Source organism: Eublepharis macularius, chromosome 8, assembly GCF_028583425.1.
Source record: "Eublepharis macularius isolate TG4126 chromosome 8, MPM_Emac_v1.0, whole genome shotgun sequence".
Classification (NCBI taxonomy): Eukaryota; Metazoa; Chordata; class Lepidosauria; order Squamata; family Eublepharidae; genus Eublepharis; species Eublepharis macularius.
The window spans coordinates 19,517,467-19,537,010 of record NC_072797.1 but is presented as its reverse complement, the minus strand read 5'-3'; the positions used below and the strand labels follow the sequence as shown (position 1 = coordinate 19,537,010).

The 19,544-nt window shown below is 41.8% G+C and overlaps 1 protein-coding gene across 1 annotated transcript in view; it reads left to right on the top strand.

Moving 5' to 3' along the window:
- Positions 1-730: 730 nt before the first annotated feature.
- Positions 731-19,544, top strand: part of ATP8B1 (ATPase phospholipid transporting 8B1) — a 76,556-nt gene continuing 57,742 nt past the window's right edge. The window contains exon 1 of the mRNA XM_054987060.1: positions 731-857. The gene's annotated coding sequence lies outside the window, so the exon portion shown is untranslated. The remainder of the gene's footprint in view (positions 858-19,544) is intronic.

Genomic DNA, 19,544 nt, shown 5'->3' with positions numbered 1-19,544 from the left:
GTGCTACTGGACTTATGCTCTTTTCTACTGCTGCTGAGACTAACACGGCGACCCATTTTGGTCTAGTCTAGTTCAGAAAACTTCTATATTCCACTTTGAGGGCAAGGCGCTCGAAACTATAACGGGACACTTTCCAGTTAAAAAAAAAATCACCACCACATAGTTTAAACTGGGGGAGGACGAGGACCCCGACCTAGTTCAGCTTCCACGCTGAGACCTTTCCCGCGTTTCACTTTACCCCCTCACGGGCGCTGAGGCAGAGCGAAGAAATCCCCGCGCTCCGCGTCGCCAAAGCGCACCGCCTCGCGCGCCCACCGCTTCCCAGCCTCGCGCCGAGCGGCTCGTGCGCGCGCGCCAGCGGCGGGGAGGGCGCCCGGAGTGCCGCTCCCTGGGCGTGATGCCGGGCGGGGGGAGGGGGCGGCGCACCCTGAGGCTCCAGCCCTTACCTGTAGGTCACGTGAGCGCTTCCCGGCCAGGGGCTGGGCTTCCCCTTGCCAGCGCCGTTGGAGCCCGGAGGTGGGTCCCGCTCTCCTTCCGCCTGGCGCTTCCTTGCTTTCCCCCGCAGGGTCCCAACTCCGCCCGCGCCCGGCTCACCTGGCCCCGCTCCCGCCGTTCTCCTCTCTCCCGCCCCCTGTTGGGAGGCGCCTTACCTGGCAGGAGGGAGGGGGGAGGACGCGCTGAGGGAGAGAGAGAGAGAAAAAGTTGAGAAACTTGTTTGGCAACCCAGGCTGACTGTATGCTATCCTCCCTCAAAGGAAGCAGGCGAGGGGAGAAAGGAACCATTGGGGAAGGAGCATGAGAGGGAGCTGAGCGGAACGCCAGCCTGCCTGGGACTCTCGGCCTGGAAGACTGGGGGGGTAAGTGAAGGGGGAGAGGGGGGCAGGCCTCCAAACCCGGTGTCTGCGCCAGAAGCGGGCACAAAGGTGCGCGGGGCTTTGTTCTCACCTGAGACTGGCTTGCCAGCAGGGCATCTCCCCATTCAGCGCTTCAGTCAGGTGGCGTTTGGCATATTGTCTAGCTGAGGTGAGCAGCCTACTCTCTTCCCCTAAAACAAAAGCCACACTTTTAAATTATTATTATTTGATGGTGATATTCTCACCTGAGACTGGCTTGCCAGCAGGGCATCTCCCTATTCAGTGCTTTAGTCAGACGGAGTTTGGCATGTGTCTAGCTGTGGCGAGCAGCTAGCTCTCTTCTCCTAAATCAAAAGCCACACTCTTTAATTATTATTATTTTGGGGTGATATTGTCACCTGTGTTGCTTCTGAGCAGGACATCTCCCCGTTCAACGCTTTCTGTGGCTCCCTAGAAAGTTGGACTAAGTTTGGCGTGTGTCTAGCTGTGGTGAGCCGCCAGCTCTCTTCCACTAAAACAAAAGCCACTCTTTTTAATTGTTGTTATTTTGGATGATATTCTCTCCTGTGTTGCTTGTGGCGGTTGCATCTGGTACAGACAAAGCCACATCCCTCTATTCCCCACAGGCACAGGTTGTGTGTATAAGGTTATCTTGGCCTTTAGCTTGCCTTTTGCCACCTGTGGGATATCAGTGTGGCAAATGGGTTGTGTTGGCATCGTGATAGCCATATTTGAGACAGGCTTGTGTTTCTGTTTTTTTCATCCATGAATCCGCTTGGTTACTGTACATCTGTAATCTGGTTCTTCAGTCTCCCTTGCTCTCATTCGAAACTTGTCACATGGACACTGCTTTCCCTTCTCCTGAATTATGGTTAGGATAATGTTTGTTTATTCCGGCCGACTGACCGTTCCTGCTGGGAGATAGGTCAGGATACTCAGTCATTGTTTCCTCAACGGGAACAGATGTTGCTTCAGTGGGAGATGGTCTCTCGTCTCTTGAATAATACACAGGTCAGAGTGTGGATAAGGTGGTGCCCTCTCTAGCTGAAGGGAAGAGACAAAGAGCAAGCTGAGGTTCCTCTCTGTAAAGATCTGATGCGGGATCATTAAATCCCCTTGTTGTCCTGTAGAAGTGCATCTGTGCTCTGTATATTTGAAAACAAAGACAACCACAATCCTCTTATGTTTCAGTACCCTGAAACTTTTTGCTGCTTGAGGGAAGTGAGGAGCGTGCGGAAATATTATTTCTCTTCCCTCCCTCCGGTGTTCTGTATTTATCTTTTCCTTCCCAGTCCAATAATTCAAGGATCTGGGTATGTCCTAAGAACTTTTTCCTGAGAGCTTTCTCCATTGAGTACTTCTGAATAGACTTGCATAGTCTGGCTCTGTTCATTACCTAACATAGCTGCAGAATGGATTTCTATTGTTTTTTGGCTCCATCATGGGGGGAGGGGAGTGTTCCTCTTGATTTTCCAGAAGGTCTTCAGGTTCTGATCTGCCCTTTAGATAATAAAGAATTTGAACTGATTGGGTTACTAACTGGATGTGGTAATGCTGGTATGAGTCTATTTTGTATGGGGTATTGGAGATGAAAAGGAAAGAGATGTATGGTACCGTGGTCCATAAAGGTTAATGGAGTGAGTGCTTCCTTGAAAGTAAGTCATCCTGTGTGTCAGGGAGCTTACTCTCAAGTAAGTATACACTTAATTGTAGCAGCTTCCAGAGGATTTCCTCTGTTTCAGCCTCAAAGAGGCACCCTACGGACTAACAGATCTATTGTGACATAGGTTTTCACATTGTCCAGGACTTTTGAGCAATCAGTATTTTGATAATGTGATTTCTGTTAGGCTTGAAGCTCATCTAGTGTGTATGGAATGAATTTATTAAAAATGTATTGTTTTTGCATGATAATACTTAGAATGGAACAAAATAAAATACCCGCAGTTGGTTCAGCAGAAAAATGGCAAACTGGTTTGGTAACCCATCAGCAGGAATTCAAGCCAGTCTTAACCCGACTTCAGGAGTGTGGTCATTTTGGAGATTCCACTCTCCCTTGTTCGCTGTTCAGTGTATCCCTCTTTAAATACACATACTATTTACCCAAAGCTTTAGATCTTTCCAGGGTGGGCTTGGCATGTAAATAGATGACGCTCTTCAAAAGTGAAATCAGGTTATTTTCCACTAAACCGCCTCAGTATAGTTTGGATGACAGAGGAAACACGTGACTTTCCCCCACTCCAATTATGTATCAACTGGATACTTGCTGGGCTTATATGTCACTCCCTGTCAAGATGACCTCTTTGAGATTCCTTTCGAATAACTGCTTGTCAGAAAGTAAACACAAATCTTTGGGGTTAGCACAGCTTCAATTGCTCTGTTGCTGAAACTGAGCGGATGAGAAAGAGTAGTTTGTGGTTGTTTGCATTTAGGGTTTGTGTCTATTTTTTTTTAAAGCGCTCTCTCCATAATCAATAGAACCAATACATTTTGCTGTTTTTGAATCTATATGTGCGTGAGGTGGCAAAATAGATAGTTACCTTGTTCCACTGCCTTATTGACCACGTGGTTTGAAAGATGGTGTTATACATGTTTAAATAAACTGTGGACATACTGAAAGACTGCAGTGGGTTAAAGAGCAAAATGGAGTTTTATTGCCTGTTTTCCGCCGGTATCTCTGCCCACAGATTTGCACAGTCCTGAGCAAGTGCAGTGGACTTGTGCACGCTCAGTTGTGCTGTTGCATCCTTGTGTACAAAGGTGGGTGCAGTTTTCAAAACAGTAGTAGGTTCTGCCTGTACGACCACAGGGACATTGATGTCCCAGGGCTGCCACATACTAAGCTGATCTTGTTTAGAGTACTGCAGCTTATAGTGTTATCGATATCATTCCTTCTACTCCAGCGGGGACAGCAGAGAGTACAGGAGAACGAGGGCATGGTACAAGATCTCCAGACTGGAGCATTTTGCAATCAGCAATCCTGAAGAGCCTTTGCTGAGAGTAAGCCTCGCTGAATAAAATGAGACTTACTTCCGTGTAGACTTGCTTAGATGTATTCCCAATAATCATTGAAACGGTAGTATATTTATGTCTATATGTTTTTATTGTGTTATATATATATATATATTTTAATTTCATTTTAATGTTTTAAATGTTCACCTCTTGATGTCCACCTTCTTGGGAACTCCATTTAGGTGGAAAGGTGGCATATACATGTTTTAAATAAATAAATAGTTGCCCCCCACCGCTGTGCAATTGTTCGTCTACTTCCTTGAGTGCTTTAATTTATTTGGACCAAATTCCAAGTAAACCTGCATTGGGATTCGATTGTAATGTCTCAATCATAAACACATTTCTACGTCCCAATAAAATTGGTGTAACTTTCAAGTAAACAATCGGATATTAATTTTCATAAATACCTTAGCAGGTTTGCCAGCAGTACTAGGAAGATCTGGATCTCTTGTAAGGCGGCCAAAAACTTTGACAAAACCATATTTGCTACGCTGGAGGCCAATTTGCAAATACTTATTCTGATGTTTCCAGTTTTGCAAAGATGACATAGTAAACTTGTTTATTTATTTATGCCATTTATAGTCTGCCTTTCTCACTGAGACTCAAGGTGGATAACACAGTGTGAGATTAGTACAGTTAATTTCAAGAACACTTCCATAAAAAATGCCATAGGGTAAATAAACACAATTTTGCAAAGACATAGCATTAGTAAGAATCCATACCAAGTTGAAAAAATGTTGAAACAGAATATAAGCAATTCTAGGGCTGACATTAGACCACATGAATCACAAGTAGCTCATAGGAGCACATATTTAAGACAAGTAGTACATAAGACAACATAGTGGTGAAGTCCTTAACTCATTAGCAAAGCATCTGAGAGCCCCTCCCTACAATACAAAAGCCTTCTTGAATAATTTGGTTTCGGGAATAATTTGGTTTCGGGAATAATTTGGTATCGGGAAGCAAGGAGAGTGGAAGCTCTCCTCCTGACCTCAGGCAGGCCATTCCACAGTACTGGCTGCTCGTGTACTGGCTGCTCTTGATTTTGCCCGTGTGCAGGCTGGCACGTGCAGGAGACCCTGTTCAGAGGAGCGACACTGCCATGGAGAAACGTAGGAACAGAGGCGGTCCCATCCTAATATAGTCTTAATGTGGTTTGTTCTGATAGGGGATGTAGATGCAACAGAATTAACTAAGAGTATGGGGGAGAGTCACTTTAAAAAATTAAATAATTTATATAGAACAAGTGATTTTTTTTTTACATAGATCACCTTTGCACTGCAAATTCTGTTGTGTGAAAAACTGCAGTTTGAAAATAGAAACGGCAACATGGTACTTGGCCTGTGTTGCGTGTATTATGTATTACATGTAAACCTTCTAAATAAAATAATAAAAAAGATTGCATGCATGAGATAACTTTGCTTATGAAATTGCTACTAAGCTTTTAAGCTTTTTTTTAAAAAAATGTGGACAAATATAATAAAGAAACTCCCTTTGGAATGAGAATCCGTAGCATTGTAGCAAGGGAAATAAAACATTTTATTGGATGCTTATTTTCCTGTGAACATCTGTGATCTTAAAGATACATGTTCAAGTTCATTGATACTTGCAATCAGGAGATTTACCAGCTGGGTTGTATTCCTGATATTGTTGCTTATCTAGCTCTAGAAAACAGTGGCTATGATATTTTTAAGAGTGCTAATGGGTTAAACTCTGAGCATGCTTAGCACAAATTGATGTGATACTGCACCATGAGAGAAACTTCTTAAAATTCCATTGCAAAAGCAGCTTTATTCATTCCTCATCCAGTCCGTTGGGAATTTACTGGGCTATATTCAATATGTACATTGTTTGATCATATCTAACACCTCACATGATTTCATAATATGACTATATTCAGGTTGCATACACACCAAAAAAATCTTGCCAGTTGTGCGTGTGTATGTTTTAAAAGTGCACACAGTCTCACTAGATACGGATTTTGGACAACATATTTGCAGCCCGTCTTTCAGAAGATGATGGTCTGAGTCAAATGCAGCTTTCACACCATCTCTTCCCTCTGTATATATAATAGCAAGTGGACAGGAAAAGTGCTTGTGGAAATTGTTGTCACCTATATATGTGTAAATTCCAGTTCTTACCATATCCAGGGGATACAGTTGTCCAAGAGCTATTTGCAAAACATCAAGTGGACAGACTTGGCTGAAGATATGTGCTTTTTATCAGTCAAATCCATTCTGAGTTGGGACACAACAGTCTTGTGTTTATAATGTGTATAGCTGCCTGCAAATGTCAAACAGAAGGGTAATAAATAATATTGTGATGGTTTACAAGAATGGGTAAATAATTCCTCCAAATTAAAAAAAAACACAGATTTAGGGCACAATTTAGGAAGTTTTTAATGTTTTTAATGTTGAATACTCTATTTTGTGTCTATATTAGTATTGTGTAAGTTTTGAAAACCACAATAACTAGTTGTTAAATTTGCATGCACACACTTAAAAACATGCACTGTGGAAATCTGAAAATAAAAATAGGGTTCCTAATTAGTGGGTGGTCATAGCTGATTTATAGTGAATCCTGGTAGGGTTTTCATGGCAAGAGACTAAAAGCGGGACCACAAGTGACGCCTGACACAGGATGGACACTTGCCAGCTTCCCTCAAGTTTTGATGGGAAATGTAGGCAGCTTGGCGGAATGTTGGACAAGTGACAGTTGAAAAGTCCATTGGACAGCAGTCGGAGAGCCAAGCTGCAAGACCAGGACGCCTACATTTCCCATCAAAACTTGAGGGAAGCTGACTAGTGTCCAACCTGTGTCAGGCGTCACTTGTGGTCCCGCTCTAACAGAAGTGGTTTGCTATTGCCTGCCATAGCAATGTAGATTTTAAAGTAAAGATTTCCAGGATTCTCTTTAGAATTCTGGAGCCCCCATAAATTCAAGGTGGTGGCTTCTCATTCTTCAGGGTATCCACAGGGAAGGTGGGGCTTTCTACATAATTAGAAAGCTTTCCAGGAATCTGATGCCATAAATTAACCAAACAAGATGTCCCCTACCCCAATACTTTGCCTAAAGAGCATGCACCATGCTCCTGGGGTCATGGAATGTTGACAACACTTGAAAATCTGTCAAAGGAAGAGGAGGGAGAGACCGGCTGCTTAAATGTCTTAGAACTTGTAGAATCCAGGAGAAGGAGATTTTTAGGTAATTTAATTATTCCCTATTATCATGATTCCTTGCTGGCCTCCCAGCTTTTTATTATTAATCGTCGTAACTATTGATAGACTTATTCTCCATGAATTAAAGGCAGCTCTTCCAGTGACTGTGGATATATCCTACCCTATGTTCAGCGAATTCTATACGTTGTGATGACAGCTGGTGATGAAGAAGTGGTTGACAGATGTGTGACAGCATTCAAGACCTGGCAAAAGTTTTATACTCAGGATGGATTCTTTGGTATAAAAAGCTCTGGTTTGGGGGTGGCAAATGTCTCACCTAAGTACAGTAATTATTGATTAGTCACCGCTTGTGTAATTCAATAAGAACTGAAAGGAGCACATTCAGGAATCTCTGACATTACTCAGTGAAAAACATTTCACATGTGCCTGAACATCTGACATAATAGTGGACTGCAGAAAACGCGTCATACAGTGTGTTCACGATGTTGATTCATGCTTTGTTTTACTCATGCTTTTATATTTAAAAAGGTAAAGGTAGTCCCCTGTGCAAGCACCGAGTCATTACTGACCCATGGGGGGACGTCGCATCACAATGTTTTCTTGGCAGACTTTTTACGGGGTGGTTTGCCATTGCCTTCCCCAGTCATGTATACTTTACCCCCAGGAAACTGGGCACTCATTTTACCAACCTCAGAAGGATGGAAGGCTGAGTCAACCTTGAGCTGCCTATTTGAACCTGGCTTCTGCCAGGATCAAACTCAGGTTGCGAGCAGAGTTTGGGCTACAGTACTGCCACTTACCACTCTGTGCCACGGGGCGACAGTCACTTTTATATTTAAATATCTATATTGTTTTTCTTCCACAGTTATATGGTAAAAGGATCCTAAAATATATACATATATCCTGCTTGATGAGGATCTGAGAAACCCAGGTGCAGTTCTCCACTCTGCCATGGAAACTTGTGGGGTGACCTTGGCCTAGTCACACACACACACAGCCCAGCCTACCTCACAGAGTGGTTTTGAAGATAAAATGGAGGAGGGGAAAATGATGTAACTACTTTGGTTCCTATTGGGGAGAAAGGTGGCTATAAATGAAGTAAATATATCTCCCATTTTTCTGTCATAAGGCATTCAAAACAACTGTCTTAGGTAGTGATGCTATTTTAAAGCTAGACTAGTGGATTTATCTGCTCTGGTCAGACACTTTTAATTAAGGAGCTGATCTTTTAACACTATTTTAGTCTGAAAATGTTATTTAAGCACTCTGTGACCAGTTTTTATAGTCTGTATTTTTATGCTGGGCTGGATTTTAATGAATACCTTTTAATGTTTTGTTTTTATTATTTTTATTTTGTAAACTGCCCTGGACAGGTTCTTGGAGAAGAAGCATAATTTTTTTTCCACAAATAAATAAACAGTGAATTGTTTTCTTCATTTCTGTAGGTAGGGAGAGAGATCTGTTTCTCGAGAGGAATCTTGGACGTCTTATTAGCTTGTTGGTAACTTTATTTTCTGATACAGTGCATTTGACCTGATTCTTCACTTTTAAATTGCCATCTTCCCCTGTTCTACTTCTGTCAATATACTTATGTATTTATTCATTTACTTCATTTATGCTCTGCCTCTCTTCCCAGTGGGGACCAACTAGCTTACATAATTCTCCCATTCCCCCCTTTTATCCTTACCACAATTCTGTGAGGTAGGTTAGGACTAAGGTTGCCAGCTCCAGATTGGGAAATTCCTGGAGATTCTGGGGGTAGAGCCTGGAAAGGGCAGAGTTTGGGGAAGGAAGGGGACTTGGCAGGGAATATTGCCACAGAATCAACCCTCCAAAACAGCCATTTTCTCCAGGGAAACTGATCTCTGTTAGCTAGAGAACAGGTGAAATTCTGGGACATCTCCAGCCACTACCTGGAGGTTGGAAACCCAAGTTACGATTGTGTGGCTTCCAGAGAGCTTCCATGGCAGAGCAAGGATTTGAACCTGGGCCCCCCAGATCCTAGTGCAACACTCTAACTACTGTTCCACACTGGTTCTCATAATAAATCTAAGAGACCAATTTCAAATGATGTTTTCAGATTTTAGTTTGATGTATCCTGGCCAAACATACCGAGTTTATGGCCTATATATGGGTCACTTTAACCATAGTTAGTTTAATTAAACCAAGGTTTCTCTTTGTACCGGAAATGAGTCATTGTTTTACTTTTCTGGACAGAACAATTTATCGCTATTGGTGATGAGAAGAAACTGCATTTTAAAGTTTTAAGCTCAGTGCAGACATCAAGTAAAGCCATGGTTTAACTCTGGTTGTTAAACCAGAATTCAGCTCAGAGTCAATCACTCAAATCCTGGTTTGCCTCAAATGCTGGTTTTGTTGCCCTCTCTCTGTTCTCTGGGAGGATATGCCTAGTGAACGAGGCAAGATGATTGCATCATAAATTACATAAACCATAATAAAGACTAACAGTGCAATCCCATGGTGAGTTATTCCAGCGTTAGCCCATTGAAATCAATGGACTTATGCTGGAGTAACTCTCTATAGGATTGCACTGTGGTGGTGGAGAGTGCCCTCAAGTCATAGCTGACTTATGGCAACTCCCTGGTGGGTTTTTCATGGCAAGAGACTGTCAGAGGTAGTTTGCCATTGCCTACCCCTGCCACTCTGGTCTTCGTTGGAGGTCTCCCATTCAATTACTAACTAAGGCTGACCCTGCTTAGCTTCTGAGATCTGACAAGATCAGGCTCACCTGGGCTATCCAGGTGAGGACAAGAATGTGCTGTAAGTGTGGTTAATAAAGCAACTTCAGATCCTGGCTTGGTGGGTGCTAACTAATGGGCTTCTTTTAATGTTTCCAGACTAGAGCACTGTTTTCGGGTGCCTCTGCATGACACCCAGTGCAATCCTAAGAAGAGTTATTCCAGTCTAAGCCCACTGAAATCAGGACAACTTAATGCCCACTCAGAGCGGTTTACAAAGTATGTCATTATTATCCCCACAACAAAACACCCTGTGAGGTGGGTGGGGCTGAGAGAGCTCCAGAGAGCTGTGACTGACCCAAGGTCACCCAGCTGGCTTCAGGTGGAGGAGTGGGGAATCAAACCCGGCTCTCCAGATTAGAGTCCCGCTCCCTTAACCACTACACCAAACTTGTTGTTGTTGTTGTTTGTTGTTAAAGGTCATCAGCACTGTTTTCTTTTTGTCAGCCCATTGCTACCTCCGTTTTCCCCATTCACCTCTAAAGCCACTAAAGGGCTTTTGAAAACGGTGGCTGACCGAGTAGGGGGCACGGGAAGCTCCCTCATGGATGCTCCGTTGCAAACCCTTCTGTGTTCAGAGTGGCAACAAACGCGGGACAGAGAATCCTTTCTGGATTCAGCCATAGAGTGTCCCAAATTCAAGCAACCACACCAACTGTAGTCCCTTGTTTTGGACAAGGTTCGAATGGTGCTGTGTCCTGCATGAACTGGATTTGTTTCTGGAGTAAAGGTCAAATTTCTGATATGTGCAATAGTTCATTCATTCCACTGCTCATGCGGTAGAGGAAGCTGGTTTTGGAATGATGAAATGGTGCTGTTAATATGTATGATGTCTGTCTCTTCAAGTGCTGTAGGTGTTTCCAGTTTGTCCTGTCCTTAAATAGTACCTGTTATATCTTATCTCATTTTCTGTGTAGTACCTTGCTGTGGGTACCGTCTTGTTAGCAGATCAAGAGACTTTACCCCCACCCCATGCTTATTATGGAGATCCTATTTATGAATTATCAGCTTTCCGGGGACCCTTGAAGAGACACTAAAGATGCATGTTTACAGAACCTCTTGGTGGTAGTGTTTAGTCAGTTGCCAGCTGACCAGGATTGGCCTGGGTAACTTGGGAAGCAGGTTTGCACAACTTGCTACCACCACCACCACCACCACCACCATTCAAATGAAGCTTACCAGCCATGTAGGGCAACCTAATGGTTGTCAATGTTCAGAAATGACTTGAGTCCAAAATAAAGACCTTTCTCAAAAAGAAAAAGCTTTTAAAAGGAGAGAATAGATAACCTGTACAGATCTACATGTGGAGAAAGGGCTGTGTGTGAGTCTTTTTGGTTTGCAGCAGATTCAGAAAAAGGAATAAGCAAAACACAAACTAGACGACAAGTTTCTAACTCTGGTTAGTTGCTAAGTAACATTACCTCATCTTGTCGGTAATTTATCTATTGGAGAACTTTAAAACTGTATGAATACCCTGAATATCTTTCTACCCCTTTTTGTAGTATGATCCACAGCTATTGCCATCTCAACACAACCTATCAAAAGTTCAATGAATCTACTGTTTCTTTTGCCTTCCTAAGACTATAAAGTGTGTGTGTGTGTGTGTGTGTGTGTTGAACACCTTGAAACCATAAGACATGATTGGCAGACTGCATTTGGACCAATTGTGTCATAAGTTGTGTCTGGCTTACAGTTATTCTGGAAATGTTTGAATTTGCATTGGAAATTTATTTATTTAAAATATTTCTCCTGCACTTGCAGCCTACACACTCTCTCTTGAGAGTCTTTAATTTGTACCTATTATTTGGTTAAAAGGAAGAATGGATCACCGGACCCATGCTATGTGCATAATCTTTTTTACCTCCCCAAAGGCTGTAGTCTTTTAAGAATTTGAGAAGGAGAGGAAGTGCTTTAAGGGTACAACATGGCACAAGATCATGACGAGAGAGACCACATTTAAATGCTTCTGTAGTGAAAAATTTTCTTCCTTATTGGGGCTGAATTTGCTCCATTAATATTCCATGTTAAACTTTTGTAATCCATAGTGCCGTGAGATTTTAAAATTTAATAAAATGGTGTGGGGGGGGGGACTCCCAATATATGTAAAAGCAGGGCTTTTTTCCAGCAGGAACGCAGTGGAACGGAGTTCCGGAACCTCATGAAAATGGTCACATGGCTGGTGGCCCCACCCCCTGATCTCCAGACAGAGGGGAGTTGAGATTGCCCTCCGCACCGCTGAGCAGCGCGGAGGGCAATCTCAACTCCCCTCTGTCTGGAGATCAGGGGGCGGGGCCACCAGCCATGTGACCATTTTCTCCGAGGGCAACCCACTGAGTTCCACCATCTCTTTTCCCAGAAAAAAAGCCCTGGTAAAAGTAAAGAGCAGAGTTAAGTATGGGCATTCACCTCCTCCTCCTCTTTTCTCTGCTCCAACTGATTCCTATATTTTTCAAGAAAGTCTCTGGCTTTATGTAATGAATTCAGTCTAAATCTTTGCCCTTGAAATGTAAAAATCACACCTTCTGGAGCATCCCATCGAAAAGCAATATTATTCTGTTTTAGCTTTTCCACCAGAAAGCTATAATCCTTGCGTTTACGCAGAAATCGGATGGGAATTGCTTTCAAAACTATAATCTGGGCACCACCAATGATTAATTTTGTGATATAGTGCTGTTGTAGATTTTGCTCCTTCACTCTTCTTCTTACAAAGTAGACCAGCACATCCCTTGGGAGCTTTCTCATTTTAGCAAATTTAGAGTTAATTCTGTATCTTCGATCCATTTCCATTTGCACATTTAAATGCTTCTGAAAGAAATGTGTCTAGGCATAGAAGAAGGTAGGGCAGCGAATGTTCAGCCAGGCTTCCTGAGATGTGATTTTGATTATTGAGAGAGGACATTTAGTAGCACTTCATGTTCGTTAGAAACAATTTGGAACAGTGGAGTGTTAAAGAAGAGGAGAGGCTGCTCAATAGCTTTTCCTTTTATTTAACGCTATACTATTCCGAATTGTTCCTACTTAGCATGTTGATGGACTCAGTATTCCTTCAGCCTTCAAGAAGTGTCAGTAAATCAAACTTTAAAAATTATAATAAAAAGGCTTCCGTTTGCGAGTTGTGAATCCAACTATTGATTTGCCTCTTGCTCATGATCACAGTTTGCTGCCCAAGATTTCTTTCTTGATGTCTGGCAATGCTATCTGTGCTTCTAGAAAGGCTGTCTCTGCCCAATTCTGAAATGAGTGCTGAAAGCATTCCAATTAGTCTTGGAAGAACCAAATGTTAATTAGTCCCATTGCTTTCTGCCTCTGGGGAATAAATTCCCTGTTTAGTTTACTTCATTCTTTCCTGCTCCTTATATGATAGCACTCGTTTCAATTAGTATCAAGTTGGTAATTAAATGCTTCTTCAAGAAACCTAGATTCTGAATGATGTAGAGTGCAACCACATCACACTGAGATTAATCCAGGATTAGGTTCAACCCTAGTTAATCCTGGGTCTAAATGCATGTGTGAATTAAAGTTGATTTTGAAAAAAAGAATTAAGAGAAAACTCTCTTTAGCCTGTATTTATTTAGACCACTACATAATTTGTGATGTATTATCACAAATTACGTAGTGGTCTAAATAAATACAGTTTGGTAAAAACATTGTGTACAACTTCCGTTCTGCAATCAATTCAGTTCTAGCCCTGCCTTTTTATGAACTTCTTAAACTGTGTACTACAAGCACAAGGTCAATTGTCCATCACAATAGTTTCAGGTGGGTAGCTGTTTTAGTGTGTAATAGCAGAACAAAATCTAAGTCCAGTAGTACCTTAAAGACCAACAACATTTTCCTGCCTAAATGAGCGCTGAGCTGACTCATGAAAATTTATACCCTGGAAAAAGTCCTATTGACCTTGAAGTTTTTGCATGACAACCCATATGCCATCTTTATTTTAGAAACACATGACTATAATTACAGATCTGCTGTTCTACGTTTCTTATTGTAACGTTTTGAGAGGCTTAATGTTCTCCTTGAATTGTCTGTTTTAATTCTTCCATATTTGGAGTAGTTTGTAGTTGTGACTTTTGTTCAAACGAACGGGGTGTGTGTGTTCTGCAGCTTTGACGCATCTCGCTATTTACTTTCTTAACTTCCTTTTTAAAAAACATTGTGTCATGTCAAAATCTCAGCAGCAAAATTACATTGGAGGGTAGCCAGTTGCACCCTTTCTTCTCCGCTAAGCTGTACAGCTGTGTTTCATGCATCTTGTATGTGGAAAATGAGTCTGTCTGTGATCCTCCTTTGTATATGCATTTGTACATGCATTGAAATGATAAACGTAGGATTCTTGCATGTGAGGCAAATTTTGTGCCTCTTTCTGCATAGAAGTGTAGGAAATGTGTAGTGCATATGAAGCACTTCTGAGAAACCTTTGCTTTTTAAAAAGTAGGTTTCTAACTCCCTGTTAAAACAATATACATGAATATTGCAGTGGAAGTACGTACCAAAGGTTCAGAAATTGAATAGCAATTAAAAATTTAAATAGTTTCTCTCAAACCTTATTTTCAAACTCATTCCAGGACTTCCAAGCTCATTTAGATGTTGTTAATTTGAGAGAATGAGAATGCAACTTCATTTACTAGCTGTGGTGAGTAATCTATGACAATGCAAATGACATGCAAAATAATTTATACATAGCTAAGTCATGCATATGCTTTGGCTCGTGTTTCCGGTGTGATTCTTAATGCTGAATAAGCTTACTTGCTATAGGTCACAAGTTAGTTATGTAGCATTTAGCACTCTGTTGGTTGCATAACTATTCAGGCTTTAGAGATACTGTCAGTGATTTGGGTGGCTACATATTTAGGCCAATACATTTTAGCAACTTCCTTTGGTTCTCTTCCTCTAAGCCTGTTGCCTACTGTACCCTCTCAGTCAGCTGGCATTCTAAAGTTCCCTGACACTGGCCGTTTCCACACATGTTGAATAATGCACTTACAATGCACTTTAGTTATCCTTTAGAAGTGGATTTTGTGTTTCACACACAAAACCCCAGTTCCAAATGATCACTAAAGAGCATTGAAAGTGCATTATCGAAAATGTGTGGAAGCAGCCCATGTGTGGAACAAAAAATCCACTTCCAAAGGATTGCTAAAGTGCATTGAAAGTGCATTATTCAACGTGTGTGGAAATGGCCACTATCTCTTAGGCCCTTTTCTATTTAACTTCCCAATAGTCTGTGTGATGACTGTATAAGTCAGTGCTGCTGTAGTTCTTGGCAGTCTCTGGTGTTGGAGAAGCTTCTATGAGATCAGCACTGACCATCAGCTTTCAAATGCTCTGTGATACATCAGGGGGAGCCCCCCCCCCTAAGAAAAAATATTGCTGGTGGGATCCACACTGGGGAAGGAGGTGCTGCACTGTTTCAGTCAGCTTTGAGTTGGTTCACATCAGTGCAAGGACCTCCTAAACATTAGACCACCCCTTTGCTGTTGGAATGCTTGTGAACATTCTGTGACATCACAGGGACCAAGTCTGTAGTGAAAATGGGAATAGACAACTTTTTCCGTGAAGTTTGCTTGATCAGGAAGTTGAGAGCGGTATATAGACCTTTTATGGAGAAAAGTGGGGTTAAAATGTTGTAAGTAACTAAAGTTAAAGATAAATACTTTCCCCTTGCAAAATTATTTAGGTCACATAATTTTTAAGCTACTTCAACATATGCAGGTGTTCTTTGTAAATCCAAATGATAGTTCCTGCTCCTTGAAAGAGCTCTTGTTCAGAACTCTTCAACCTCCTTGGATCTCTCTTCTCCTTCTGTTGCTGCCTTGAATGTCTTTGTTTTAAATTGCCTTTTTTTACTCTTGTGTTCTTAAACCTATTCCCTTCCCTCCCTTTGTGTGGTCAATCTCTTGCATTGAAAGCTTGAGGGCAAAACTTGTGTCCATTTTTAATGAGGTTACATAAACATTAAAGACTTTTCCCCTTGTACCATTTGCCTTTTTTTCTTTGTTTTGCCTTGGTGCAGCCCTCTTCCCTTCTATTCTACTGTCCATTTTGCAAACCTAGTTACTGGAGATGTTCTGTTAAAAATAACAATAAATAATAATATCTTAATCACTAATAACTAGAACTGGAGGATAAATGTCTCTACCACTTTTCTTTGAGCAGTGTTATAAACAGTATATGAACAGAAGCTAGTGGTAACTTTTGCTTTTTCTCTGTTTTTACACTTTTTTTTTTTTACACATCTCTGTTTTCGAAATATATGATGTCTCTTCCTGGTATCTTGCTGCACTTGAATTTCAAAAGTTGCATCATTTCACTTTCACATTGCTGTGTTTTTAAAAGGCGTGCTCTGACTTGGAGCACCTGCTTCCCCTTCTGTTCCCACATCTCTTAATATTCTGACATTGCAGAGGGAGCGCAAGCTCTCAAGCCACGCTTGGGCCAGCCGTGAAATGTAGAAAGTAAGTGTGTTTGTGGCAATTCTTACCACTGTTGAGATGAGCTGGCCTCACCCTGAACCATGAGGGCAGCTTGCTTTTACAGCAGCGTCTCTCTTCCCACGTGATTTTAATAACGACCTGTACAAATTGCTCAGACTCTGGAAAACTAATTTCTAGTATTGAGGTTCTGCAGAGGTGTGTTGCATTCGCACTCTTCCGTCACACTTTCCATGACACATCCCAGGTAATGAGCTACCCTTGAGTTAACCTCACGTCTGCGGTCTCAGTGAATAAAATGAGATAAAATATGGATTATATAATAGCGGAACAAAGATCCAGAGGAGTTAGCCGTGTTAGTCTGTAGCCTCACTCAAGCCAACTGACCCCAAAAGGACACCAAAAGGAGATGTTTACATTTACTAGCAAAGGAATGTTTTGATTGCACCCTCCCTCTCTCCCCCCCTAACTGCATCTTCTCTCTCCTCCCCTCCTCTTCTATATTTGACCAGTTTCTGTACCATGCATCTGACGAAGAGAACTTGATTCTCGAAAGCTTATGCTACAATAAAATTGGTTAGTCTTAAAGGTGCTACTGGACTCTTTTTGATAATAGTGGAACGTGACTTAAAATATTCTCTGTGTCATGGAGATGTATATAATTACAATAGACCTTGCAGGCTGTGTACATAGTGTGTGCCTCCCCAAATGTCCTCTGGCCAAATTCCTGAGTTTCAGATTTTGCCTTTATTTGGCCTTTTAAAATCCTAGACTTGATATTTGCAGTGAAAGTCTGAAAGCTAATCAAAAGAATTTAAACCCAATTTGGAGCAATTTGGCCCCAATTTCGACCTTTGGGGCAGAACTTCCTGTGCTCAGTTGAGTGACAGGAAGTTGTGCTTTCAGTCTTCTCTTTCTCTCAGTCTTCTCTCTCTCTCTTTTTGTATCTCTGCTCTATGCCAAAGACTCCCTAACTGTTCTGGTGGGGTAGCCACATTGATCTATGGCATAAAACACACAAAGTGGAGATCTAGACCATGAAAACTTATGTGGTAGCAAAGCTGTTCATCTTTAAGGTGACTGCAAGATTCCTTTGTTGAGTTTGCTGCTCTCTGTGCTTGGGCATTCCCTGCCTGAACGTCCTTACAGTGCTATCAATCTCACTTCTTCATTCCACAGAACTCTCATTCTCCACAAAATCTCTGGTTTTATCCCTTCCTCTTCATCCTAAATGAAACAGATTCTAAATCCATGCCCTGCATCTGATCACATGCTATTATACTTGCTTTCTTCCTTTCCTTCCTTCCCTTGGTTGGTCCCCACCACCAGTATTGATATTTTTGGATGGTCCAGTTCTTTAGGCAGAGAGATCTAGTGCTTAGCAAATGAAGGTTTGGCTTACCTCTCAGCCATGAAGCTTTCTGGTGGTGCAATCCTAAACAGAGTTAACCCTTCTTAAACCCATTGTGTGGCTCTACTTGGGATTGCATTGTAATGACCTTAAACTGCTCGTTCTCTCTTAGCCCACACAACACCCTGAAACACCTTTCAGGGTGTTGTGTGACAGCAAAATGGGAGAGGGAGAAATGTGTAAGCCACCCTAAGATCCTTAGAGGAAGAGCAGGATTTAAAAAAATGAGGAAAGAAAAAGAGCATGAGTTTGTTAGGTTGAAACATTTCTTTCTTTTAATCAGTTATTTGATGTTGTGCATGGTAGATTTTGAATGTTTAAAACAAGGTAGCTCTAGTTCTGAGCTTTTCCGTTGTCAGGTTTTTATTTCCTGGTTGGGTAGAACCAGCTTAAAATCAACAATCTGTGCTGCCAAATGTGGTCAGAAGGCACTAAATTTCTATTTGAAAGCCTGAATAAACAGAGGTAAAAATCAAATAACATGAGGTGTGTTTGCCAGAGCCGAATTAGGTGTGCCTTCTTTCTCAGCAGAAAGGAAATTGGCCTGTTTGTACTCTACCTGGTTTTATGTTGCTTATAATGCTGTCATTGTAAAAAAACCCAGAAAACCATATGCATACGTATACTATTGAAAAGGAAAATTATATAGTATAGTTCGCAGTAATCCCCAATTGAGATTTTTAAACTTCTTTGACAATCCTAGGCATGTGTGATTTTTATTTCCCTCTTTTCTAAAGTACAGAATGTGTTGTCTTCCAGAAAACCAGAGCAGAGAAGGGGGAAGCTACAAAAAAAGAATGCTGTCTCCATATTTAGCAAGTCTTTTATTATTGGACATGTCCGAACAATTTTTCCATGGTAGATTATCACAGAGGAAGGAAATTTGAGGTGAACATAGGCTTGTCGCTCTGAACTGGGAATCTCTTGAGATTTGGGCATGAAGTCTGGGGAGGGTGAGGTTTGGGGAGGGGAGAGATTTTAGCAGGGTAAAATGCCATAGAGTCCACCTTCCAACGCGGCCATTTTCTCCAGAAGAATTGAACTGTGTTGTGTGGAGATCAGTGTAATTCTGAATGCTCTCTAGGCCCCACTTGGAGATTGGCAAAACCGAGGTGAACAGCTCTCAGTTAATGTGTTTCTGGAACCTGAGATGCTGTGTTGAGGTTTTTTGAGGAAGAAAATCGCTAGCTTTGGAGGCTCTCTCCCTCTCGTTCAGTGGCTGCTTCTGAGAGTTTACAGCAGATGGTACCACATTGGTTCCAGTTTTTTGCAGTTTGGAAGCTTCTGGATCTGCTGACATGTGGGCAGTACTGGCCTGCTTGGAAGATCTTGTTTTTGTCAGAAAAACTAATGCCAGCATCTTTGTTGTCCAGAAAGGGGACTATTTTATTTTTAGATATGTACATTTTAGATATGTATACCCTCCTTTTCTCTGAAATGGGGAGACCAATCAGCTCACACCACCATTCTCCCCTCTGTTTTAGCCTCACAACGACAGCTGGTTGAGTGTGTGACTGGTCCAATGTCACCAAGCCTTCTATGACGAAGTGGGGGTTTGAATTTGGGCGTCCCAGATCACTTTAACCACTCTTTTACTTTTGATGCTACATACATTCATATTGTATGCATTTCAGCTGGGACAGCTCCATTATCCGGAGTTCCATTGCAGAGAAAACTGCATTCCGGACATTCCGGACATCCAAACCTAGAGTAGGCATTTCAGATGAGATGTTTTCCAGAGTTGTATATATGCCCCTGGGTTTTTGATACAACGAAAGTTATGGTGATGCTGAAAAACGGTGATTGTTGAACACATAACAGAACTGTTGGATTCTATTGAGCTCAAAAGTTTGGACAGTGTCTGCTCCAATTGATATTGCAATACTCTCTTGCTTGTCTGT